Source organism: Crinia signifera, chromosome 8 (genome assembly GCF_055691185.1).
Source record: "Crinia signifera chromosome 8, ASM5569118v1, whole genome shotgun sequence".
NCBI lineage: Eukaryota > Metazoa > Chordata > Amphibia > Anura > Myobatrachidae > Crinia > Crinia signifera.
The window spans coordinates 162306611-162334489 of record NC_139224.1 but is presented as its reverse complement, the minus strand read 5'-3'; the positions used below and the strand labels follow the sequence as shown (position 1 = coordinate 162334489).

Below are 27879 nucleotides of genomic sequence, written 5' to 3'. Positions count from 1 at the left end.
AGCAGTCCCACGGCAGCAATGCATCACATGTGAGCAGGCCGGGATGTTCCCATGTGATGCGTTGCTGCCGTGGGCCCGCTTTCCACTACATACACCACCATGTTCAAATGTGTTTTTATGTTTTTTTGGTGGGTGGGCTTTCCTGCTACACCTTCACACGTGGCACTTATGTCATGGCAAGCAGTCTCACGGCAGCAATGCATCACATGTGAGCAGGCCGGGATGTTCCCATGTGATGCGTTGCTGCCGTGGGCCCGCTTTCCACTACATACACCACCATGTTCAAATGTGTTTTTATGTTTTTTGGGTGGGTGGGCTTTCCTGCTACACCTTCACACGTGGCACTTATGTCATGGCAAGCAGTCTCACGGCAGCAATGCATCACATGTGAGCAGGTCGGGATGTTCCCATGTGATGCGTTGCTGCCGTGGGCCCGCTTTCCACTACATACACCACCATGTTCAAATGTGTTTTTATGTTTTTTGGGTGGGTGGGCTTTCCTGCTACACCTTCACACGTGGCACTTATGTCATGGCAAGCAGTCTCACGGCAGCAATGCATCACATGTGAGCAGGCCAGGATGTTCCCATGTGATGCGTTGCTGCCGTGGGCCCGCTTTCCACTACATACACCACCATGTTCAAATGTGTTTTTATGTTTTTTGGGTGGGTGGGCTTTCCTGCTACACCTTCACACGTGGCACTTATGTCATGGCAAGCAGTCTCACGGCAGCAATGCATCACATGTGAGCAGGCCGGGACGTTCCCATGTGATGCGTTGCTGCCGTGGGCCCGCTTTCCACTACATACACCACCATGTTCAAATGTGTTTTTATGTTTTTTGGGTGGGTGGGCTTTCCTGCTACACCTTCACACGTGGCACTTATGTCATGGCAAGCAGTCTCACGGCAGCAATGCATCAAATGTGAGCAGGCCGGGATGTTCCCATGTGATGCGTTGCTGCCGTGGGCCCGCTTTCCACTACATACACCACCATGTTCAAATGTGTTTTTATGTTTTTTGGGTGGGTGGGCTTTCCTGCTACACCTTCACACGTGGCACTTATGTCATGGCAAGCAGTCTCACGGCAGCAATGCATCACATGTGAGCAGGCCGGGACGTTCCCATGTGATGCGTTGCTGCCGTGGGCCCGCTTTCCACTACATACACCACCATGTTCAAATGTGTTTTTATGTTTTTTGGGTGGGTGGGCGTTCCTGCTACACCTTAACGCAAGCACCTGTATGTGATACTCTGTTCAGGTCCGACCACCCAAATAAACAAAGTGTTCACAGTATTTTTTGTCAGTATTTCTTAATAAATGTTAAGTGTTTATGCAGAACAATGAACATCACATATCTATCTATCTATCTATCTATCTATCTATCTATCTTCTATAACTATATCTGTCAGGAATGCACACACAACGATTATTTATTTCAAAAGGAATGCACACACAACGAATATTCTTTAACCGCATGGCGCGGAAAGTACGGGGGAGAAGACTTCCTGTTGTTTACATGCTGCGCTGATGGAGGGATGACGCAGCTAGTCAACACCCACATGGGCGTGCTGCTTTTGGGAGGAATGATCGCAGGAACGGGCTGCATATCGATCGAACGTGCGTACACATGTCACTTTTCTTTCGATATGGAGCCGTCCTGTCGGAAGAATATTAAGCAGCAAAGAACCTGCGACCGACCGACCGTGGACGGCCAAGAGCGTTTTTGGCCGTTTATCGATAGCAACGAAGGGATCGGGACAGCGTACACATATATACAATCGAACGGCCGTTCGTCCGCAGATCGGAAGAACGGCCCGACGATTGTACATATGTGTACCCAGCTTTAGACGTGTTAAATCCAGACTTGCCTACGACTCCCGTTATAGTATCTCATCACCTACTGTATATTGTTAAGTGGTTTAGACCAGCAAGACTACGACCTCTTGGGTCATACATTTTAATGCCTGGATTTAACACTATTTGTATTTATTTTTTAAAGCCAGCCAAACACTATAATACAGTTTGACATAAAAAAGTTTGTTCAAACTTTTCTTCTCTTCATCACTGAATCTCTGGAAAATAAATTATCTTCAGAAGCCCAGCGGTAATGGTTTTCCTCTTTCCTCCCCTTAAACACCAGTCATAGTTGATAATCTGTTTGTGGAAGAGAAAATAAGTTGTTATCAATAGGCAGTCATAAGTGTCGGGGGCGATTAGCGCTCACAAATCATGTAGGTTCTCTCTTGACAAATGAACAAACCAGAGATGGACAGCGCCATACCGGCTTCTATCGGTCGGTTAATCAGAAAGGCAGCTGCTATTTCATCCGTCCAAGAGATGGAAACATCAGGAGATGTTGGGCAACCTCATAATATTTCTTACCTTTGACACTGTCCCATAGGAGATCAAGGCTCTGCGCAGTTAAGCTAGATGTACGCAACGTTTACATAGAACTTATCTGGAGAATAAAAGCTGCTACTTGTTGAGGCGAAATCATCACCAGATTTGTCTTGTCAAAGGATCTGTTTTTTTCTTTCTCTTCTTTGTTTCAATGTGAAAAACAGATTCTTGAAATATATAGATCATACTTGCCTACTTTTGAACTCTCCTCTCTGGGAGACCCCAGAGAGGAGACTGACAGCATCACTTCTGGGAGCGGGGGCCTGATGTAGACGTCATCAAGCCCCGCCCCAGCACTGAAAACCCCCCCGATTTGCGATACCTCCGGGAGGGGCGGGGCTACATGGAATGATTAGCATATTTAGCCCCTCCCCTCCCCACGAAAAGCCAAAAATCGCTGTAATTCAAGGAGGCAGCCAGGCAGATTCCGAAGGGTGAGGGAGAATCCAGGAGCATTGCCCACCTTTCTGGGGGGCCGGGAGGGGGACCCGATTTTCGGGATCCTCCTGGCGAATCCGGGAGGGTAGGCTACCCTGATATAGATATATGTATTTCTCGGCAAAGTAGGAAAAAAACGTGTTCATGCGTTTCATCCAACTCTTATGGTTGAAACCAGTGCTAATTCAGGGGAGGCGTCGTACGACAGCGGGGAGCTACATCAAATGGGCTGCAAGAGCATCACCGATGGATGGTGGGGCCTGGCGGCTGGTGATTCCATTGCCAGCCCTTATAACACTGCGAGGGACTCCATCTGTATCTTGAAATTTCCAAATAAGAAAGATAGTGGTGGATTTTGGTGTCAGGCAGCAAGAAGGTGGTGTGGAGGCTAGTATAGTACTAATTACTTAATATTCTCCCCCCGATATTCGCAGTTCTGCCGATTATCGGAGGACGGCGCACATGCAGGCCTTACGCTGGCTGATAGACAGACGTCCAGCATTTATGGGCGGCATCCATTAGACTTGCAGTGCCACCGGAAAATGCAGATGGGCTTGGATGATGGGACGGGGACGCAGACGTCACGAACAGCCCCGATCTCCCATTGGCCATCGTCTTGACTTATGCTGCGCTGCACATAGGGAGGGGGGGGGACCCATTCAATAGTGAGTGATTTTAAATGGATTTCCTTTGTTTACAGAAGAAACCCATTGTTACACATAAACAATAAGAATAAAATGCCACCGAATCTGACAATACAGATCCTTAAGACTCATTTACAGTATCTGCAAACATTGAATGCAGTCGGAATATACCCCTTTCACATCGCAATGCCGGGTCGGACCCGGGATCCCGAGTTCAAACCGGGTCCGGCACTTTCACAATAAACCTGGGTCATACATTATACCTAGGGCCACACATGTCTAAACCTTCTTATAACCCGGGTCCAATTGCCAGGTTGCTCAACCAAGGTTATAAGCTTTGGTGCTTTCACACTGCACCTCAACCTGGTTCGACACGTCACCAACATGGCAATAACCAGGGCAGCCGAGAGGAATGCCGGGCCCCAGTAAAATGTGGGGGGCGTGGCCTAAGTGTGGGCACCTCCCGCTCTTAGGCCACGCCCCAAATGTTTAGCGAAGGGTGAAAGAAAACTTTAAAATCTGTAATCTCAGCATCAGCACACACCTACAGCATGTGCTGTGCTGACAGCAGGCTCAGTATGACCTCTCACGCTGTCAGTGAGACACTCATGCTGAGCATGCTGTCAGCACAGCACATGCTGTAGAAGTGTGTGCTGCTGTTGCTTCCTGGGAGGGATGGAGGGATCAGACCAGCAAGCCTGGGCCCCTCCAGCAAGCCTGGGCCCGGGTAATTAGTACCCACTCCCCCCCCCCCCCCCCCCCCCTAGGCTGCCCTGGCAATGATCCGGGTCCAATGTGTGGTGTGAAAGGTGTAATAGAGAAGAGAGACCCTAATTACAGTGAGAACGCAGACCACCAGTTCAGTGGCATAACTAGTCATTTTGCATCCCCATGATAAAAAGTTTCTGGCTCCTCCCCCTCCCACTCGCTTCATACATTTATTATAATTATTTGCCTTTGTGCTCATTGCTAGGGGTATCATGCTCGTTGCCAGGGGTTACATGCTCTCGGGTGCACCAGCATTCCTGTAATCTGGCACTTCTGAGTCATTTCCCTGCCAGATGCTAGAGGTCCATAAGGACATCTAACACCAGTCTCTTCCAAGACGGCGGCCTTTTTTGAAGGGTTATTTTCATAACATGTGCATACCTCCTAACTGTCCCTATTACAGCGGGACAGTCCCACTAATTGGAGACTGTCCTGCTGCCCCTCCCACGGGTGGCAGTGTCTAATGGGTGAGGGGGCACTTGGGGGGAGCCGGAGACCCCCTCTGATCAGCGAATAGATGCTGAGTGCATGCACACGACATCTCTTTAGTGCCTAGCTGCTATTTGAGAAAAAATGGGGGTCAAAATGCTAGGTCATGCCCCCTCTGCCAGATGCCACCCCCACTGAATATAAGCCCCGCCTCCTTCTCAGCCCTGCCATGCCTTTGGGACAAAATGCCGACTTTATTAAAATCTGCATAGACGATGTGCCCGCGCGACGCCAGCTACCCCAAGCCGCCACTTCCACTGCATGGCATAGTTGCGCCACTGCGCCGGTCTGTCCTCAGCGCAGGCCTACGAGCAGAAAAATGCCATGCAAAGTGAAAACTGAACTGGAAATGGGGAAACTAAGAGAACATCAATGGCGATCTCTTGGCTGCTGACAAATTTGTGAAATAACAACACTTCTCCCTGCGGCGATATTTAATGACACGTGCTCTCAAAATGATTTTGCACACCAGTGCCGGTGATGTCAATAGGAATCATTAAAAAATACTTACTGGAGATTCCTAGAAATCGCTGGGGCGGTATTTAAGAATGGGTATTGCAAATCGCACAGGGCACACTGATGAAGGAACCTATCCCGTTACTGGCAGTGTAGATCGGGAATCTCTCCCGGGGCCTGCCGGGGTTCACTGTAACGGTAGAAACAAGATTTATAAGACTATAGGAATAGCCAGGAGTGGTGGCAACGGTCCAAACATATGTAGGATTCTCTGTACTCTGTTTTCTAGCTCTCATTCTCCGTCGCTGGGGACTCAAAGTTCCAAGTAATCTGTATCCGATTTGACAGTCAGCCTGTGCCTCAGAGATGTCTCTTTTGACCTGTTTCGGTGGAGCGTGTTGAGCACGGAACTCACTTCTTCTGTCACTCACACTCGCATCTCTCATACTGAAGAGTAACAAGTGGTTTGGATTAAAGTCACATTACAATAAACACCTATCATGCGCGGACTTATGTGCTGGTGCTAAAAATATTCTAAATAGAATTTCATTATTAAACTCATTTACTTTGTGTTAAAAAGAGGGAGAAGTCCGGGACGGTTGGGGATCATTGGGTCGAGTTATTTGGTTGACAATGTTTAATTCGACCCCAAAAGAACAACATGAATATAGATAAAATGGTCGACATAAGGAATATATTGACATGGAAATAGTAAACATGAAAAGGTCAAAACAAAAATGGGGGTAGAGATTTCTGCGCATATCTTGGAGTGGCTGGGTACCTGCAGTACATAGTGACACTGGGGTAGATGTAAGAAGCAGAGATAAGGGAGGAGAAATGGGGACTCAGGGCGGGATGTACTAAGGGGAAAATGCGGTAAAAACCCTGTTTTACTGAATTTTCCTATGTATTAAAACCGCGCCGCCACGTTACTGCATTGTAGAGTATCGCCACCTTTGTGTGGCGATACCCTATAGAAGCCTATGGGCTTCTTTTAACCACCCGACGCCTCCAACGCAAACCCGCCGACCCCCCTCTCCCCCTCCCTCTGGGCTTACCTTAGTCCAGACAGGTCCTCCTGGGCCCGGAATGTAAGCCCTTCCTCCCCCTAGTAACGCAGCCGGAAATCCTTCCGGCTGCAGGGGGAGAAGGAGGTGCCGGGCACAGCCTGCTTAGCTGTCCCCGGTGTGAGGGAAGAGGCAGGTGGCAGGGAGATGACGGAGACCCCCTGCACACCACAGTACAGATATCGCGGGGGGTCTCCATCGCCACACCGTGATGCCAGCCACATATGTTAGTACATATGCGCTGGCATCGCGGCGGGCAGGCGGCGATGGGAGGCAATGTATTTTAATACATCCCGTCCAAAGTAAAAAACCGGACCCGGACAAGACCCCGGAACGCTGGACCGGACATCAAATTCTGGATTCTGGAGCTTGTATTGTCCGGTCTGGGAGGTGTCCCGTCCAGGGAGTGTCTTGTCTGGGGGGGGGGGGGGGGGGGGGTCCCTGTGATAGCTTTCACCAGGGACATGGGGAAGGGGAGAATACAACCTGCCTGTGTGGTCCGGACCGTTCTGATTTTTATTACACCCTGGAACCAAGCAGGGGAGCTGTATTCTCCACCTTCTCCTCTCCATGGTGACAGGTGTCAGAGCAGCCCCACCGGACAGGACACCCCAGGCAATGCACCCCCCAGGACCAGACACTACAAGCTCCAGAATTACATATATTGATGAATGGAGCCTGTCCGGTCCGGCGTTCAGGGGTACTGTCAGGTCCAGTTTTTTACCCATACCCTGGAGAGATGAGCCAGAGGAAAAGTGGCCCATGGTGACCAATCAGCACTGAAGTAACATATACCATTTGCATAATATAAATTTATACAGGGCAGCTGATTGGTTGCCATGGGCCACTTCTCCTCTGGCTCACTTCTCCTCCCTTATCCATCAGGTTCAACCTTTGGTTAACTTCTCCTGCCTAAATGACACAATTAAAACAGTAATGGACTCGCGCTTCCTATTAGGAAATGAATACTGGATGAATAGGAAATAATATTGGAGTTCCGATAAAAGTCGTATTCCAGAATTTCTTCTCTTCCACTAAATGAAATACCTCAAAAACAAAAGTACAAATATATCATTGGTGCAGAATTATACACCTTTCACATTGCACCTAATTACCAGAAATCAGAACCTGCACACCTCTAGTAATTAGTGTGATGTGAAAAGGGTTAACAGTTACCGGTGCAACACGGCAATCCGAACCGGATAAAAAGCAGAGTTCTTACCGGTTCTTTGCCATGTTGCTGTGCAGTGTGAACGGGTTAAACGGGTTGAGCGACCTGTTCCCACCTCCTCCCCCGCCCCCGATGATGCACCGACGCTCCGCCGTGCCACCACATGACGCCAGCGAACCGGCAATATTGTCGGTTCACTGCTGTGATCTGAATAGACCACACATGCAGGGTCGCACCATGACCGAACGTTTAATAGTCCCAGTGCGAACCCTTCATTTGCGGTCGGAATGCGGTATAATATACTTCTATGGGGCAGATATATGTAAGTGAGGTATCCGTACCATTTCCAGGCCCCACATAGGCCAGATAAGCAATGTATGGGTCAGTCGGAGTCAGTGGATTTCCTTAACTCTAAAATGAACAGAGAAGCTCCTTATAGTGTTAAAATTATACATTTATTCTAAAAAAACATCAAACAAAAAAAACAAAAGCCTGGTACCGTCTGTGGCCTTTTCTCAGGTGTACTTGGCGGCATGTACAGAGATGGATGTATACGGGTTTTCACCTCATCAGAAGCTTACAAAACGTCCAGAGAGAAGTCCACACAACAGTATCCAGCTCCTCCACAACCACCAACACATTTTGACCAGATGGCCTTCCTCAGAGCGCATGGAGGTCTTCTCTAGTTGCCCATATTTATACCCAGAATCATAACGATCACTTCCTCTTCCTGTTGTGGGTGGGGCTAACATCATGAAAAAATATATAGATCTTAAAACATCATGTTCTCATAGAATTTGGTGGTGTTACATAACTATGGGCTTTATTCTGGTTGATTCGGATGGCTCCGAATGCGGACGGACGATGGTTGGTGTTTACGCATGTGCAGAGGCGTATCTGCGCATGTGCGAATGCAGCGCACGTCCGAATACTGCATGAATTCTGTACAGAAAACGATTGGTCGGAACAATCCGAACAGGGGGTGGAGAGGGAAGGGCTGTTTGGGCTCATTACCATATGCATACGCCCTGCGTTTCATGGGCGTTCCCATGAAAATGCTGGGCGTACGTATGGTAATCCGGCCATGACGCACGTGTGGGGGGCGGACATATGACATAGCCGGATGCCAGCTGCCCGCCCATATCCCTGCTTTTGCACTGAGAAATGCCAGAGTGGTCTGGAGCTGCGTGACCACTCGGTCCAGCATTCGATGGTCGGCGACCATCGAATGATGGGGGAGGTTCCCACAGATGGAGGAGGTGTTCACATGAAAAATCCACTCGCGGTCGGTGTCTTACCGCATTTGGACGGTGTGATCGATCTGTACGGAAGGCGGGGCAAAGAACACTCAGTTCCTGTCCGAATATACGCATCCGACCGAATCAACTACAATAAGGGCCTATTAGAAAAAGCATGCGTTACTTCTTTTTGCGCGTCACTTTACAGGTTATTTATTTATTTAGCATTGCCTGTTTATTACCATTTATAATCATCATTTCTACAACTGGGATGGTGCTTCCGCCATGCTGGGACTCAGCAGCAGCTAGGGCGTGTGGCCATCTCTGCCGTGTATGTTTACTGTTGGTACTCTTTACTTAGTTGGGCGCCCATCGTGGGGATCGCGGGCATCGCGGCCAGTACATTAACGGCCGCGGCGCGATGCCCGCGATCCCCGCGATTTCCCATAGGGTTCAATGTTAAATTTAGTGCTGCCCGCGATTTTACATTCAATGCTTCAATGGCCGCGATTTGGCCATAGGAATCAATGTTAAATGCCCAAATAGTTAAATTGTGCCCAAATAGGCACAATTAACACTTAAATGTCCCCCCAAATTTGTTTACCTGTGAAGGTATCCGCGTCCCCTCGCGGGGCTCGCTGTGCTCGCCACGCTTCGGGCTCGGTGGCTCGCTGCGCTCGCTACACTATTCTATTCTCAACTCCACGCCGACGTGGATAGTGGGGGTATGAAAAGGTCGGAGGACGCGTACCGCCGCCCCTCGCGGGCTCGCTGCGCTCGCCACGCTTCGGGTTGGCGTGGATCGTGGGGTGGCGTTACAAATTTGGGGGGACATTTAAGTGTTAATTGTGCCTATTTGGGCGTGGATCGTGGGGTGGCGTTACAAATTTTGGGGGACATTTAAGTGTTAATTGTGCCTATTTGGGCTCTGTGGCCCATTTAACATTGATTCCTATGGCCAAATCGCGGCCATTGAAGCATTGAATGTGAAATCGCGGGCAGCACTAAATTTAACATTGAACCCTATGGGAAATCGCGGGGATCGCGGGCATCGCGTCGCGGCCGTTAATGTACTGACCGCGATGCCCGCGATCCCCGCGATTTCTTTACCCGCGACGCCCGCGATGGAGATCGTGGGCGCCGTGCTAGGTAAAGAGTACCTTACTGTTTATAGGGCATGTTCACCTGTTGCTTAGCAACCACAGTACAAAGACACCCGCTAGCAAATGACCTCCCAAGTTTCGCTTTGATTTTTTAAATTTTATTTCAAAGCTGTTTAAGCTTTTTTTTTGTAACTGACTTAGAAACGAGGATGTGGGCAGTTATGTTATGGCAAGGGGGCAAAGTTGGCAATCAGCATTGACTAGAATAATCATTAACCCCAGCTTTTTTCATTTTACCACCTGACACCTGCAAAATATCAAGAAAGTTCCCCAGTGTCACAACTCTGGTCATTGCTGGGCAGTGGTATGAAGTTGAGACGTTTGGGCTGTATTTGCAATTCAGAGTAGGAACCTTTGCCCATCCAATTCAGGATGTGCTGTATCCTGTTCAAAGAGCCCCATATTTCGGTGTTGTTCTTGGCTTCCTGCGATCAGCGCACACTGCGAACTACTCCGGCTACATGTCAGCCATCGGTGGAGGGAACTGGTATAATATTACCTTTCTTATTTATGTTTAAACTTTCAAATTAAACAGCATTAAAAAGCAGATTAAATATACACCCCGAGGCTGCTCTATGGATAAAGCGCCTATTTATAGCAGCGCTGACATTTGTGACAGAACAGACGGTGGGACCTTCTCCTTATCAATTCATTGTTCCTCTAGGTAATCTAGGCCAGTGGTTCCCAACCTTTTTTCTCTCCCGTACCCCTTCATTAGGCATTTCATGTATGAGTACCCCCTCCTCTCAATGTGAAATATCCAGAGAACTTCTGAGTGGAAGTGAGCGATATGTGTGTCCTTGTATTAAAGAGTAGCTGGGGAGTAGTGTGCGGTCAGGAATCGGGCCCCGCTGTGTCTGGCCGCTGGCTGTGTGCTGTCTCCGGTAGCGGAGGAGTAGTGTGCGGTCAGGAATCGGGTCCCTCTGTGTCTGGCCGCTGGCTGTGTACTGTCTCCGTTAGTGGAGGAGTAGTGTGCGGTCAGGAATCGGGCCCCGCTGTGTCTGGCCGCTGGCTGTGTACTGTCTCCGGTAGCGGAGGAGTAGTGTGCGGTCTGGAATCGGGTCCCTCTGTGTCTGGCCGCTGGCTGTGTACTGTCTCCTGTAGCGGAGGAGTAGTGTGCGGTCAGGAATCGGGTCCCTCTGTGTCTGGCCGCTGGCTGTGTGCTGTCTCCGGTAGTGGAGGAGTAGTGTGCGGTCAGGAATCGGGTCCCTCTGTGTCTGGCCGGTGGCTGTGTACTGTCTCCAGTAGCATAGAAGAAGTGTGCGGTCAGGAATCGGGTCCCTCTGTGTCTGGCTGCTGGCTGTGTACTGTCTCTGGTAGCGGAGGAGTAGTGTGCGGTCAGGAATCGGGTCCCTCTGTGTCTGGCTGCTGGCTGTGTACTGTCTCCAGTAGCATAGAAGAAGTGTGCGGTCAGGAATCAGGTCCCTCTGTGTCTGGCCGCTGGCTGTGTACTGTCTCCGGTAGCGGAGGAGTAGTGTGCGGTCAGGAATCGGGTCCCTCTGTGTCTGCCCGCTGGCTGTGGGCTGTCTCCGTTAGTGGAGGAGTAGTGTGCGGTCAGGAATCGGGCCCCTCTGTGTCTGGCCGCTGGCTGTGTGCTGTCTCCAGTAGCAGAGGAGTAGTATGCGGTCAGGAATCGGGTCCCTCTGTGTCTGGCCGCTGGCTGTGTACTGTCTCCAGTAGCAGAGGAGTAGTATGCGGTCAGGAATCGGGTCTCTCTGTGTCTGGCCGCTGGCTGTGTGCTGTCTCCGGTAGTGGAGGAGTAGTGTGCGGTCAGGAATCGGGTCCCTCTGTGTCTGGCCGGTGGCTGTGTACTGTCTCCAGTAGCATAGAAGAAGTGTGCGGTCAGGAATCGGGTCCCTCTGTGTCTGGCTGCTGGCTGTGTACTGTCTCTGGTAGCAGAGGAGTAGTGTGCGGTCAGGAATCGGGTCCCTCTGTGTCTGGCCGCTGGCTGTGTGCTGTCTCCGGTAGCGGAGGAGTAGTGTGCGGTCAGGAATCGGGTCCCTCTGTGTCTGGCTGCTGGCTGTGTACTGTCTCTGGTAGCGGAGGAGTAGTGTGCGGTCAGGAATCGGGTCCCTCTGTGTCTGGCCGCTGGCTGTGTACTGTCTCCGGTAGTGGAGGAGTAGTGTGCGGTCAGGAATCGGGCCCTCTGTGTCTGGCCGCTGGCTGTGTGCTGTCTCCGGTAGTGGAGGAGTAGTGTGCGGTCAGGAATCGGGTCCCTCTGTGTCTGACCGCTGGCTGTGTACTGTCTCCGGTAGTGGAGGAGTAGTGTGCGGTCAGGAATCAGGTCTCTCTGTGTCTGGTCGCTGGCTGTGTACTGTCTATGGTAGCAGAGGAGTAGTGTGCGGTCAGGAATCGGGACCCTCTGTGTCTGGCCGCTGGCTGTGTACTGTCTCCGGTAGCATAGAAGTAGTGTGCGGTCAGGAATTGGGTCCCTCTGTGTCTGGCCGCTGGCTGTGTACTGTCTCCGGTAGCGGAGGAGTAGTGTGTGGTCAGGAATCGGGTCCCTCTGTGTCTGGCCGCTGGCTGTGTACTGTCTCCGGTAGTGGAGGAGTAGTGTGTGGTCAGGAATCGGGTCCCTCTGTGTCTGGCCGCTGGCTGTGTGCTGTCTCCGGTATCAGAGGAGTAGTGTGCGGTCAGGAATCGGGTCCCTCTGTGTCTGGCCGGTGGCTGTGTACTGTCTCCAGTAGCATAGAAGAAGTGTGCGGTCAGGAATCGGGTCCCTCTGTGTCTGGCTGCTGGCTGTGTACTGTCTCTGGTAGCGGAGGAGTAGTGTGCGGTCAGGAATCGGGTCCCTCTGTGTCTGGCTGCTGGCTGTGTACTGTCTCCAGTAGCATAGAAGAAGTGTGCGGTCAGGAATCAGGTCCCTCTGTGTCTGGCCGCTGGCTGTGTACTGTCTCCGGTAGCGGAGGAGTAGTGTGCGGTCAGGAATCGGGTCCCTCTGTGTCTGCCCGCTGGCTGTGTGCTGTCTCCGTTAGTGGAGGAGTAGTGTGCGGTCAGGAATCGGGCCCCTCTGTGTCTGGCCGCTTGCTGTGTGCTGTCTCCAGTAGCAGAGGAGTAGTATGCGGTCAGGAATCGGGTCCCTCTGTGTCTGGCCGCTGGCTGTGTACTGTCTCCAGTAGCAGAGGAGTAGTATGCGGTCAGGAATCGGGTCTCTCTGTGTCTGGCCGCTGGCTGTGTGCTGTCTCCGGTAGTGGAGGAGTAGTGTGCGGTCAGGAATCGGGTCCCTCTGTGTCTGGCCGCTGGCTGTGTGCTGTCTCCGTTAGTGGAGGAGTAGTGTGCGGTCAGGAATCGGGTCCCTCTGTGTCTGGCCGCTGGCTGTGTACTGTCTCCGGTAGCAGAGGAGTAGTGTGCGGTCAGGAATCGGGTCCCTCTGTGTCTGGCCGCTGGCTGTGTGCTGTCTCCGTTAGTGGAGGAGTAGTGTGCGGTCAGGAATCGGGTCCCTCTGTGTCTGGCCGCTGGCTGTGTACTGTCTCCGGTAGCAGAGGAGTAGTGTGCGGTCAGGAATCGGGTCCCTCTGTGTCTGGCCACTGGCTGTATACTGTCTCCGGTAGTGGAGTAGTAGTGTGCGGTCAGGAATCTGGTCCCTCTGTGTCTGGCCACTGGCTGTGTACTGTCCCCGGTAGCGGAGGAGTAGTGTGCGGTCAGGAATCGGGTCCCTCTGTGTCTGGCCGCTGGCTGTGTGCTGTCTCCGGTAGCAGAGGAGTAGTGTGCGGTCAGGAATCGGGTCCCTCTGTGTCTGACTGCTGGCTGTGTACTGTCTCTGGTAGCGGAGGAGTAGTGTGCGGTCAGGAATCGGGTCCCTCTGTGTCTGGCCGCTGGCTGTGTGCTGTCTCCGGTAGCGGAGGAGTAGTGTGCGGTCAGGAATCGGGTCCCTCCGTGTCTGCCCGCTGGCTGTGTACTGTCTCCGGTAGCGGAGGAGTAGTGTGCGGTCAGGAATCGGGTCCCTCTGTGTCTGACTGCTGGCTGTGTACTGTCTCTGGTAGCGGAGGAGTAGTGTGCGGTCAGGAATCGGGTCCCTCTGTGTCTGGCCGGTGGCTGTGTACTGTCTCCGGTAGTGGAGGAGTAGTGTGCGGTCAGGAATCGGGTCCCTCTGTGTCTGCCCGCTGGCTGTGTACTGTCTCCCGGGTTCCCGTTAACGCCAATGTTGCGTGACCATACATCTGATGTTGTGTATGCGTACGCTGCTGCAACAGCTCCGGAAAACATCTCAATAAGGGGAGTGGCTGCTTTCGCGTTAGTGCATCCAAGCCGATGGAAATCGCCGCTGCGACAGTTACACCAAGCAACGATAAATCGTTACTCCACTGTCTGTACTGATTGTTTCGCTCTCCACATAGGTTCTAAGCTCATTCAGGCAAAGATATTTTTACCATCTGTAATATTATTGTATGTTATTTATTTGTATTACGACCCCCCTCTTTGTTCAACGCTACATTATATGTTGGTGTTTTGAAAAAGAAAAAGTAATATTAATAATAATAATAATAATGAGCATATAGGGATTTTGCTGGCATAGGAGAATTGTCTTTGTAGCATTCTTTGTGCACCCACAGAGTCTGCCATCCGGGATGATGACAGCATACCCTACGCGGCTGCGTGCTTTCACTTGGGAACAAAAGCTGGCAGGAAGAATGGTCCACTCATCCTCTTGCAGTGGCTGGATAGCTGTGGGGTTATATACTGTAATAACACGGTTCTGAAGGGGGAAAGAATGTGAAACATCCATACATTACCAGAACTATGCTCACAAGACCGGAGTCTCTGAAGGATGCCTTTGTGTTAGCAATACTGACGGTAAATACGCATGATAAGTATTAGAATTTCACTCAGCTGTATAAATGTGTTTGTCTTCCCCACGCTGCTCATTCCGACTTATCCCAACTACAAGCTCTGGGATGTTTCTTATAAAATTGTGATCCAACTCATCCCTTTAATCTGGGACACATATTAATTACACAGGTTCTGTGGCAGTTTAAAACCAGGTAAAATGGAGTCTTGAGGTATGGCAGTTTAAAAGCAGGTGAAAGCCAGCCACAGAACCTGTGTAATTAATATGTGTCCCGGATTAAAGGGATGAGTTGGTCACCCTAGTGTTCCCCCACAGCCTGCAAATGTATTTTATGTTAAATATCCATTCACAGCACGTGTCTACAAATGTGGCATGTGAGTGGGGGGCTTGGCACTTGCCAAGAGGAGGGGGGTTTCCGGGCAACCAGAACACCCCCCCCCCTTGCGTTTGCCTATGAACTAGGCAGAGTGACAGCTGCTTACCGTAGAGTATTGACAACAGAATTCTGTGCTTTGTTGCTATACTTGGGGAAGGCAAAAGTGTTACCTGAGCTGTTCCTCTGTATTATTATTTGGGGCTGGGTTTCCAATGTTTTACACAGTAAATATCTTCATTGCGGTCAGATGTGATTCATGTGATTTCTATTAGTATCATCTGAACATTGTTTGATTTCCACAACTTCTGCAGGACATCACTTTTCCCAATTATTCTCCTTATTTAACATGAAACATTGGGCTTCCTAAGCAAGCAACTTCAATCTTTACAGGACAGATTTTATTCCTTTTGAATTTAGAAGCAATAAAGGAACCAGTTGGTTTAAATTGCCAGAAATAGTCTCTTGCTAAGGTTGCACTGAGGGGTAAAGGCCCCAGTGCGGGCCAGATTAAAGCCTCATACACACTAGACTCTAGAGGATATTGTAAAAGGATATTACTCAGAAACGGCCTTTTGAGCTGATATTTTTTTAACGATTCCACTCCCCCATCTGCCAAAGAGGAAGGTCAATTTTGCTATATAGCTAATTACCCGCCTGGTCTAGGCTTGGGGCAGTATGCGATAAAGGGATAGGGGCAGGGGCGTAGATACTGTAAGGCAGCCCCCGCCGCTGCTTGGAGGAGCGGGGGCTGCGTGGGCGCCGGGTGCCGGCACACTGAGGGCATTATTCTGCTCGGAGCGGCCAAACGTGCGTACGTTCGCCATTACCGCACGCTAGCCGTACGCGGCCGTTAGGGTTAAGTCCACCCACAAATCAGCCGCTTACGTACGGGCAGAAATAACGTAGAAGGGGAGTGCCGTACAAATGAGCGTACGGCAACGTACGCGGCCGGCCCAGCCCTTACACTCCGACAACTGGCGTACAACTGAGCGTACGGCGCCGTCTACGGACGTCTTTCCTCCGTCTCCCCACCGACTTCTTGCGGAGATCTGAGCGTACGCCAGTTTGCACGGACGGGTCCCTATTGTTTTCAATGGAAAACTCAGCTTATGTCACCGCTCGTGAGAGTGAGCGTACGTCCGTGCACGCTGGCATACCCTTCACATATATGGACCTGCAAATCTTGCCTCTCAACTACTAATCTGACAATTGATTAATTAATCTATTTGTTATTCAATTATTGTTTTCTATTAACTCAATAGAAGATTGTGTGGAAAATAGTGGTCATGGGCTTCAAACATTGCTGAAACATCCTTTGTAGGTGTTAGATGTGGTTTATGTTATTGTATCCTAAATACAAAACCTATGTTAGTATTAGAGTGAACACGTTGACACATGTCGACTTGTGTAGATTGAGTGTGCTACTGCGTAAAGTCTATGAAAGCACGTAGTGAATGTGTCTGTTTAGCAAATACCTACCTTAGTGTATAAAAAGATTCTTACCTTAAATTAAACAAACCTTTAAATGTGGAGAAGTATAGAAACATAAGCTTCCAATGTGTTTGCGTGCTGCATGTGTGGCTTGCAGGCAGTGAAATCATGGTTTGGAGTTAATAGACTGCAGCATTGCTTATTACATTCAGGTGTATGTGTTTGAGTAGTAATCAGCGTTAATTAGCCAACTCAGGCGCACGCTGGCATGCGGTATCTGTAGGGGTGGTTTTAGCTGGCGGTTGGCGGCCGCCTGTTTGGTGTCCGAAACGAACGGTGCCTTAGTCGATCGTGCGGTAGTAGCACCGCTCATTTTTGGTGCACACCCCCGTGTACGCCCATATTTACGCCCATTTTCCCTCATTATTTCGGCCGCTCCCATCAACACGCCCCTATGCCGCCCCATTACCCGTACGCTCGCGTACAGGTTTTTTCGCACGTTGAGACACCGGCCGTAAGCGTTGTGGAGTGTTCGCGCCGGCGCATTAGCGTATCTGCACATGCGCAGATCGTAAAAAACCCCGGGACGTACGCGTACGGCCCGGACGCTCCAACCAGAATAAGGCCCTGAGTGAGTTTGACAGCCTGACATCGCAGGCTAGAGGGAGGGAGGACGGGGCTGATGCAGGGTTAGAGCTGCCTATGGTGCTTACCACTAGAGGGCGCCCCCACAGCTGTCCGTCATAAACAGAAAGCTGTTTCTAGAGGGAAAAGTACCTCAATTGATAGTGAAGGCAGCTGCTGGTCTGCTACAGGTTTTATGCTGGTACTGGACACAGCCAGCATGTCAGCTAACGTCCACTGCTGCTGTCTCCTTCACTCCCAGCCGGGTACTGTGTAGCTCCGCCCCCTAGAGAAGACAGACGACGAGGAGCTGTGCTGCACTGCTGGGAGCAGCTGCTAGTGCTCACAGAGTGAGAGGCTGGTTCCACTTCCTACCCGAAGGTAAATAGAGTAATGCACTGTGTGCCTGTGTCTACATAAATATACACTCTGCTGCATCTGCAATGATATACTTTCATTTCCTGAGTGAGGTTAGCTTACACATATATGTGCTATCCCTCCCCTCTGCTACTACTGGAGGCTGACAGGAGAGAGCTCCGTTCTCCCAATCACAGCTGGGGCATATTATAGTGGGCAGATGGGGATCTGGACAGTGGAGGGGCCCTGCATCTATACTACTGCTGGCACACTGCGTGCTGCACTCACCATGCACTCTGCACTTTATGGAAACTGCCATAGGCCCTAAGGAAAAGGGCTGCTGCCCTTTAAAGCATACCTCCCAACTTGTGTCCGGATGAAATAGGGACACTCGCGCGGCGAAGCGGGGGCGGGGCGTATGCAAATGAGGGCGCGGCTTATGCTAATTAGCCGCGACCTCATTTTCATACGAGAATAGACGCTGTGCGCATGCGCACAGCGTCTATTCTACTAGATTGGGGGTCTCCCAACTGCCACCCCCCGCAGCGGGACAATGCCTGCCGCGGGTGGGACAGCGGGACAGGACCCGAAAATCGGGACTGTCCCGACGGAATCGTGACAGTTGGGAGGTATGCTTTAAAGTGACATTTTTTGCACATGGCTTAACATTGTTTTTTGCCTTTTTTATATACATTCACTATTTGAGCAAGTCCACCTTTTCCTTTATCCTGGTTTCTGGATGTAAGGTTCCGAATGTCTACAGAAAAAGTGCACCTCGTCCCCTCGCATGGATCGCAGCACTCAGCACACTATTATATTCTCCCTTCACACCCTAGTGGATGGTGGGGCATGAAACCCCACCTGTCAGCACATCGGCTCAAAAAACCCCTGAAAGCTCATGTCGACCTTCCCAATGTCAACCTAATGCATGTGTTGACTTTTTGACCCTGTCAACCTTAGGCATGTCGACTTTCAATGGTCAATCCAATGTATGTTCACCTTAATAGTGTCAACGACCATATACCATAGAGAGAAAGGAGGGGCGTCAGTGTGAACCTTTGCACCGGCCCTGGGCTGATGTGTCCCCGCCTGCTGGATGTGGGGAGTGTGGGTGCATCAGACTCAGTCACAGCACTGCTGGCATCGCAGGAGGGAGGAGGGGGCTGATGTGTCCCGGCCTGCTGGATGTGGGGAGTGTGGGTGCATCAGACTCAGTCACAGCACTGCTGGCATCGCAGGAGGGAGGAGGGGGCTGATGCGTCCCCGTCTGCTGGGGAGTGCAGGTGGCTGCTCCTCTGCCAACAGCGTGCATACAGCGTGGACAGGGCACAGGGTGCTGCTGCAGGGTATGGGTGCTGCTGCAGGGTACTGGAGGGCACCCCATTTTCATCCCAATATTTAAATGGAGCAGCAGGGCCTCTGAATTCCGCGGGTCGCTAGTGTGTAGGGGTACTGTTTATTCTGTATCTGTGCTGTCAGTGTGTGTGCCTGCGCTGCCCTGTCAGTGTGTTGTTTTACCAAAAATGGGGGGGGGGGCGCCAGAATTATTTTTGCAGGGGGGAGCTAAATTTCTAGTTACGCCACTGGATAGGGGGAAGGCTGCTGTCCAATCCCCCAATGAGTCCACCAAACCCCGCCTTGCGAATGGTTGGCTGGCGCCACCCATTTGCAAGGGCGACTCGCTGGCAGGGGCTTGCGAATAGATGTTACACAGTAAGATGTGGAAGGTGAACAAAAACATCCCCGTGCGAACGCAGCCCTACTCCATACCAATCAGAATGACCGCCTCAATCTGCAGTTTGTGCCATTTGAAAAACTGTTGAAATGTTGGCATTTGTACAATTATCACCATGTATATTATCACCATGTATATATAATGGGGCTAATTCGTGTATAAGTGACTGCTCTAGTTTCTGTATAATGTGCTATAAATGCCAGGATAGACTATCACAGAGATTCCATTAGGCACCTGTAAACCCACGGCGGTTTCCTAGCTGTGGTTTGCGTTAGTATGTTCCCGTGTTATTGCTTAGGATGGCAAAGCTCTGCCCCAATTACACAGTCAGCTGTTAACAACTTGTGCAAAGTCTAAGTAAACAGTAACACTTTTAGCAAACTGTGTGTAATTGAAACTTAAGGGCCCTTCTGGTGCACAGACTTCACAGCACGTGGGAACCTGGGTTTTCGTGTCCTTCGAACTCGCTCTTTGGTGGGAGAACCATTTAAAGCTCACAGATAGATCCTGAAAGTAAATGTAAGCTGTGTTTTTACGGTGCCTATTTATGAAAGTTTTTTTTTTTAACCCCTATCGCCAGCAAAAATCCCTGTTTTCCCCCTTGATGGAGCTTTATCACATTTATTAAAGGGGGATGCGGTCATTTGGTCTACAGCATGATGGTCGACAGTCATTAGGTCGACATGGGTCTAGGTCGACATGGGTCTAGGTCGACATGGGAAAAGGTCAACATGGGAAAAGGTCGAAAGGTCATTAGTTCGACAGGTCTTTAGTTCGACAGGTCATAAGTTCGACAATGTCTTGGTCGACAGTCAAAAGGTCGACATGGGGTTTTTCACTGTTTTTTGAGCCAACATGTGCCGACAGGCGGTATTTCATGCCCTACCATCCACTAGGGCGTGGTGGGAGAATAAAATAGTGTGCCGAGCATAGTGAGGCACTATGCCTGAGGCAATTGCGAGCGCAGCGAGCGATGCGAGGGGATGTGGTGCACTTCAAACTGTGTCCATGTCAACTGTGTTGACATTCAGGTAAAAAAAAACTGTGAAAAAACCCATGTTGACCTTTTGACTGTCAACCTAGACATTGTCGAACTAATGACCTGTCGAACTAACGACCCATCGAACTAATGACCTTTTGACCTAGAACCATGTCGACCTTTTCCCAAGTCGACCTAATGCTGTTAACCTAATGACTGTCGACCATCATGCTGTAGACCAAATGATCCCAACCCAATAATTACCTCAAACTGTGACATCACTGAGTATCGCTAAAGGCAGCCATATCTTACAAGGTATTGTTGCTATCAGTGGCATAGCTGCATATGTGGCAGACCCCGCGGCGGCTTGGGGGAGCAGGAACAGCGGGGTCTGTGGTGAGCGCTGATGGCTGAACTGACAGGCGACCCAAGCAGCAAGTCCCACCCTGTACATATCTAATGAGTGGGGAACCAGTGCAGTGCATATTGAATGAGCGGGTCCTCGCCCTGTTCATATGTAATGTGCGGGTCCAGAGGCACCCATAGTCCATCACCTCACCCCTATTTTGGGGGGGTGCGCCAGAATTTTTTGGGCAGTGGGAGAAAAATTTCTAGCTACGCCACTGGTTGCTATTGCCATAAGGGGTGTTTTAAGAGACGGAGACTGCACACGGCGCCCTCCTCTGTAGCCTGCGAAGCAAGTTTATAGATTTTTGTTTTGTGTAAGAGTCTATGGCTCATGCACAGGCTTCTGGGAAAGTGGCGGCAGCCATTTTTCTAGTGCCACTGCTGAGGTAAATATTCAAGTACATGGGTGCGGGGCATCCAGTCGATGTGTCAACAATGTCTATGTAATGAGTCAATAGTACTGTATAGTGGGAGGCGGGGTTACGATGACGCGATCTAGTGCAAATCACACCATTGGGTGATGAAGAGGGGGGGGGGGGGGGGCTACAGGGGGATCTTTGAAACTTGCTTTTTTTTCTGGGGGTCAAGAAGGAGGGCCACCAGATTTTTCTGAAACTCCTGGCTGTTCAGGGAGTGTAGGCAAGTCTGGAAAGGACTTATAAGGACATTATTAAGGACCCGGGGGGTCAGTGCTGACCGCGTTGTACACACTGCCCTGACAGCAGCACAGTGCATAGCCTACCATGCTACAATGGGTCACCCCATATTGAGGCATCGGTCCTATAGGGGATGCAGCTGCGAGCGTTGCAGGAGAGATCGCAGCAGGGATCAGAGATTCCTGCTGGGGTCCCTCCGTGATACATTTGGTGGACACTTAACATTTGTGGATAATAACCCGCCAAAAATGTTGCTTTGGGGGGAATTAGCCACAAATATTAAATGGGCCCCGTAAAGTTTATCCTGGACGTAGATGGAGATAGGCCCCCTCTAAGCAGTGCTGGGTTTAGATGACACAGTCGGGGGAAACCTGTACAGACACACACTGAACTATGTGATCTTGGAAACTGTTTGGGAACCAGACCCAGTCACTGTGGTGGAAATTAGCAGATAAAATTAGTGTTTCCAGGATTTGGCAGAACTGCTGGAAAAATGGAATCGACTTCTGGAGTTTCTTCAAAGCTACCGGAGTCTTATTAATGCCAACACCAAGAGTTAGTAAAAATGAGAAATGAGGAAGTGTTGGTAAAAAACGAGGTGCAGCGGACGTGTGCGGGAACTCACAGCTATCTGTCCCTCGCAGAAAGTGTTTATGAAGCAAACTATAGAATATCCACCACTGATCTTAGGTTTCCATATATGGATAACAAGTATATAATATACTGACTGTAAAGGAATGTATCAGTGGCGTAACCACAATTATCCCCCCCCGCTATAACATTGTCAGCCAAATAGGGATTTTTGCTAATGTATCAACCATGCTGAATCAGGCACAATGTACACATTTTAATCAATTTTTCAAACATTTGAGAGGCTTGAGCTGGACATATGGGGTAATTCAGACCTGACCGCAAAGCTGCAAATTCATTGGTCGGGTGATAAATGATAGGTTGCACATGCATAGGGCCTGTAGTACACCTGCACAACGCCATCATTGCTGGACGTATGAAAGTTGATTGACAGGAAGCCGGCGCTTGGGGGCGGTAATTGGCTGTTTTCTGGGATTGTCAAGGAAAGTTTAAAGGAAAGTTGTGTGACTTCAGCTCCGGCCCTGATCAGCATCCGCTGTGTACAGTAAGTCCTGGGCTACGCACAGACTGCACACACTGGAGGGACTGATAGCATCATCTTCCCTTGTCCCTGCAGTTTATTTTTTTAATGTGAGGATTTTTCATATAACGCCATTTTGAGATGGCGTTATATACAGTAATATTTTATTTACCGTATTTCTGCTTAAAAAGAGCTGTTAGGAACAATGGCTCCCAAGGTAGCGGACATGGGGCCTAGTTCAGCATGGATCCCTAATCTGACAAGTAGCAGCTGTCTGCGAGTAGAAAGACGCCGCCCAGGTGGAAAGAAGGAATGCCCTGTGCAGACCGCGAATGGATCACAGATGGCTATCCACATGCAGATCCATACTCAGTTCCCAGAACATCGAACGGGTTTTGCCATCTATGCAAATGCATGTCTGAGGCTTCCACTGATCTGGGACTGAGACCGGTGGTCAGCGAAGACGTCACAGACCCTCCTCAGAAAAACAGCTGGGCACACATTACATTTTTCAACCACACCCAGAAAATGGCCGGTTTCCACTCGCAAATGCTACCTCCCTGTCAGTCAAATGTTGGTTACATTGCGTTTGTGACCCATCTGCATTTTCAGTTGCAAATGGTTCCCAGGAGCAGTTGTTCGATAATCACTCCATTTGCAAATTCTCTAATTAGTGATTAAATTAAGCCCAGGATGCGGCAGGATTAGGAAGAGTCCCCTACACTTCTGGGGCTCCCATCATTTTCGGCACGTGCACAAGAGATGCTTGCAAGCCCCATTGTGATGGAGGCATTTGCCTCCCCGCCGCTCCCCCGCCTCTGCCCGCACCCCCTAACCCTGCCCATCACCCTGAGACGCTTGCGCATCCCTGTCAGATGCAGTGCCTCTCCGCCAGCAATCGCCAGCTCAGGGAATCTGGGATTACCTGGGCTGGCTGAGAGGTGCTACGGAATCGGTACATCTGTCAGACCCCACTTAGGTCTACAGTCATTAGGTCGACCCCACTAGGTCGACTGGCAGGAAGGTCAACCTGACTTAAGGTCGACATGGGCCAAGGTCGACATGACTTAAGGCCGAATTTGCATAAAGGTCGACATGAGGAAGGTCAACTGGTCATAAGGTCGACATGGGTTTTTCACTGTTTTTTTTTTTACCCGAATGTTGACACAGTCGACATGGACACAGTTGGCAATGAGAATCGGACCCTTGCATTGCTCGCTTCGCTCGCAATGCTTCGGGCACAGTGGCTCGCTTCGCTCGCCACAGGTTTAATAACCTCCTCCACGCCCTAGTGGATGGTAGGGCATGAAATACCGGCTGTCGGCACATGTCGGCTAAAAAAACAGTGAAAAACCCATGTCGACCTTATGACCAGTCGACCTTCCTCATGTCGACCTTTATGCAAATTCGACCTTAAGTCATGACGACCTTGGCCCATGTCGACCTTAAGTCAGGTCGACCTTCCTGCCAGTCGACCTAGTGGGGTCGACCTAATGACTGTAGACCTAAGTTCATTGTAATAGATGACCGCTTCCCATCCATGATCACGGTTTGACAAACTAGATATGGGCTGTGCTAGCACCAGACAGTTATATTAGAGAAAACACGGGACAGGAATTATGTTGTTTACATGGTGCGCCTCGTGATACTAATATGTAACTTTTATGGATATGATTTAGACTGCGAGATATAAAATCATCAATGTGATAAAGAAATATAAAGAAAAAATAGTGTAATAAAATGTAGGTAGCGGCTGACAGTGTACTCAGTGGCGGCTCATACCTTATTGGGGGAGGGGGGCTGCCTCTGGGCACAGCGGGGGTACCGCGATTCAGGAACCCCCTCTCCCCCTGTAGCCGCCACGGCTGCTGCTGCTTCCTCTAGTCCCGTGCACCGTACCGATATAGGAACTGTGCATGCGCAATTGCCGTTTTTGCGCGGCAGCCCACGCAAAGGCGTCCCGGAGGGAGGGAACACCTCCCAATGGGACTGCCTTTGTGACTGGCAGGTCGGACTTCCAGGTCACTGCCTGTCTCACAGTGAAGCCAATGCAGTCTCACAGACTGCATCTGGCTTCACTACAGTGGCGGAATTTACCTGTGTGTGGGGGGGTGCAGCCCATAGGTAAAAAACCGCCACTGAGTGTACTGTGTGATAATATTTGTGTACTTTAATAAAGGATGACAACCCTCTGGCTACATCCAGTTGCCTCTCAATATATCCTGTTCAAGAGGTATTAGTGGTATTAAGCACTCGGGGGTATAAAAATATATTGGAGCTCTATCAGGACATTCAAAGTAAATCACAATGTAACAGGCAACACTGTTGCAATAAAGGGTTGTTGTACATTCTCAGGAGTGTGGGCATAGATTGTGTTCTAATAGATGTGTATCAATATCCCAGCTGCTAAACAATATGACAGCTGCTAAACACAGTGTCGTTAATGGGATACTTTATTGCTACAGTGTTGCCTGTTATATTGTGATTGACTTTAAATGTACATAGCACTGTCCTGATAGAGCTCCAATACAGTAATACTACTTTCAGACCGCAAATGCCGTGTCGCACACGGAATTAGGACACGGGTCCCATCCCCAGAGCAACACGGCAATGCGGTCTGAAAGTTCCGACACCGACACGGCATATTGCCGAGTCGGTGACGTCACATGGGGCGGTGCTGGGCGGCGGCGCGTCATCGGGGGCTCGGGAGGAGGCAGTACTTGGAGCTGACAGTGCTGCCTCCTCCATACTGTGAACGGGACACGGGTCGCTCGACCCAGGCACCCGTTCACACTGCACTTGACACGGGTCATAGCCGTGTTCAACCCTGGTCATTACCAGGGTTGAACACCCGTGTTGCTCGACCCGTGGTGGCCTTTTCAGACCGCACCGTGACCCGTGTTTAGGCCCCGCGAACACGGCAATAAGCCGTGTTCGGAGTGCGGTCTGAAAGCGGTAGTATACAGGTATAGATCCTAGGGTTTAATCAATGATGGTCAACCCCTAAACCAATGAACCACTCAACCACTGAAGGTCAAAACATAGATTGCGTCGACAGGGCTTAGACAGACACCTGAAATAGGTGAAATGGCTAAGGTCGACAGGGTGAAATACGTCGACAGTTCGAAGGTCGACATGAATTTTTCAATTTATTTGTCCCAAATGTCAACATAGGCGACATGGACACCGTCTAAGTGTACGGCATCACCTCGCACGGTGCCTCGCTGCGCTCCACAGACTGTTATATTCTCCCGCCTGTTGGCACGTCGCCTAAAAGAAAAGTGAAAAAGGAATGTCGATGTTTTTACTGTCGACCTTCCCATTGTTGACCTAATGCTTGTGTCGACTTTCCGTCCCTGTCGACCTTAGCCATAGCAACATATTTTAGGTGTCGACCTATGGCCTGTCAACCTTCAGTTGTCGACGTAATTTATGTCAACCTTTATTGTGTCAACCTAGTGAACATATCCCATTTTTTGGGACGGTCCCGTGTACCGCCCAGGGCCAGCAGTGTTTCCGTGGTGGGGGAGGGGGGGGGGGGGGCAGGTGGGAGTCCCCTCAGCCTGAAGGGAATATACTATTCAGCAATGCAGAGGGCAAAAACCGGGGCAGGGCCCGGTGGCGCCCTCATTTGCATAGACCATGGCCTCATTTGCATAGGCCACGCCCTCATTTGCGTAGGCCACAGTGGCAAACACAGGATTTCTAGAGAGGGGTTTCCAAATGCAGTCCACAATCTCTAACTCTGCAGAACCGAGTAACAACACTGGACACTAATGTAAATATTGGTCTTTTTATACACTGGATTCTGTATGGAATACAGTAATGATACCTAACATTATAAGTGGTCTATAGTATCGAGTCGGACTGTATCAAACATTCTAATAATATAAATAAGTGGTCAGGAAAGGTTACACATACCATAATAAATATCCAAACATAATAGAACCAGTACTGCACTGTCTAAACACATATTCTCCCACCTCATGGTAAGTCTCCTGTCTCTTCTTCCTAGTAGCTGCTCTCTGGTTCAGTGCACTGATTGAGGACTCAGATCCACACACACACACACACACACACACACACACACACACACACACACACAGCAAACTTGGTAGAAGAAGCTGCTACCACTGGGCGTGTACTGCAGCTCCGCTCTGTCCCTTGCACTACATGAGGTGGCAGTAGTTTTCGGTTGCGTGCGTGGCTCTTTGACAGATGAAGTTGGGACTTGGGAGGTATGTGAATAGAATAAGATGCCAGAGGGTTTTCAACCTTTATTAAAGTACACAAATATTATCACACCGTACACTGCCTACTGCCACCTCATTTTTAGTACACTGATTTTTCTTTCTATTTCTTTATCACATTGTTATTTTTATATCTCGCAGTCTTAGTCTTATCCATAAAAGTTACATTTTAATATCCTGAGGTGCACCATGTAAACCACAGCTTTTCTCCCCCATGTTTTCTTTGTTATATTCCTCCCAACAGATGCACTAAGCTTCCATAGGGATAAAATGGAGAGTGATAAACAACCAACCAATCAGCTCCTGCCTGACAGTTTTCAAACACAGTCTGTGACATGGCAGGTAGGAGCTGATTGGCTGACTGTTTATTATTCTCCATTTTATCACTTTTGAAGCTTAGTGCATCTGGTCCAATGCATGCCCTAATCAACCAGTAGTTTTCCAGCTGTTGTAAAACTACACATCCCAGCATGCTTTGCCTCAGTTTTAGCACTTCCTAATAACAAAACTGTGGCAGGGCATGCTGGGACATCTAGCTTCACAAAAGCTGGATAGGTGCTCTAGCCAAAAACACAATGGACCGTACCCTATAAGCCACACCCCAATAGTTCAAACCACACCCTCATTTGGACTGACCGCCACCCTAAATAGAGAAGCAACATCGACTTTAGCACCTGAAAATAAATAGTAAAATCCTGTACTTTTGGCAGGGATCATGTACTGTACTGTATATTACTTGTTTCCTAGCTGGCTCAGCCTGTTTGTGCGCAGAAGTTCTGTCGTGGCCGGGTTGTGCTTTAATTTAGCAAATTGCTCAATAAAAATAGAGAGAGACGTTAATACTGTATATTTCTCTCCTGGCGCATATATAAATAATCCCAGCCTCTGTAATACAGTGCAATATATATATATATATATATATATATATATACCGTGCATGCCAGTAGCACTAATCTGGTTATTATTATATCCAGAGTGTAAACATGTAAATCCTACAGTATATAACAGAGGCTGCCACATAAACCCTCTTATTCGTGCTGGATTCATGCTCTGGATTTTATCATCGCAGTTCCAGCGGTCTCACACCCGTTGGAGCTCCAGTGGTCTCCCACCCGTTGGAGCTCCAGTGGTCTCCCACCCATTGGAGTTCCAGTGGTCTCACACCCGTTGGAGCTCCAGTGGTCTCCCATCCGTTGGAGCTCCAGTGGTCTCCCACCCGCTGGGGTGCGAGTGAGGCTCCCTGCTTGTGGGGTGGTGTTAGAAGCTACTATACAGTACAGTATATATTTAATAAAGACAGCACTAGATTGACAGAAAATTGAATCC

At 49.7% G+C, this 27879-nt stretch overlaps 1 long non-coding RNA gene across 1 annotated transcript; it reads right to left on the bottom strand.

Annotated features, from left to right (window-relative positions):
• Positions 1–1972: 1972 nt before the first annotated feature.
• LOC146027180 (uncharacterized) lies at positions 1973–24195 on the bottom strand. The gene is made up of 2 exons (XR_014454710.1): positions 24086–24195; positions 1973–2157 (listed from the first exon to the last, which is right to left on the bottom strand). It is a non-coding gene; the product is annotated as an uncharacterized LOC146027180 (long non-coding RNA).
• Positions 24196–27879: the final 3684 nt, after the last annotated feature.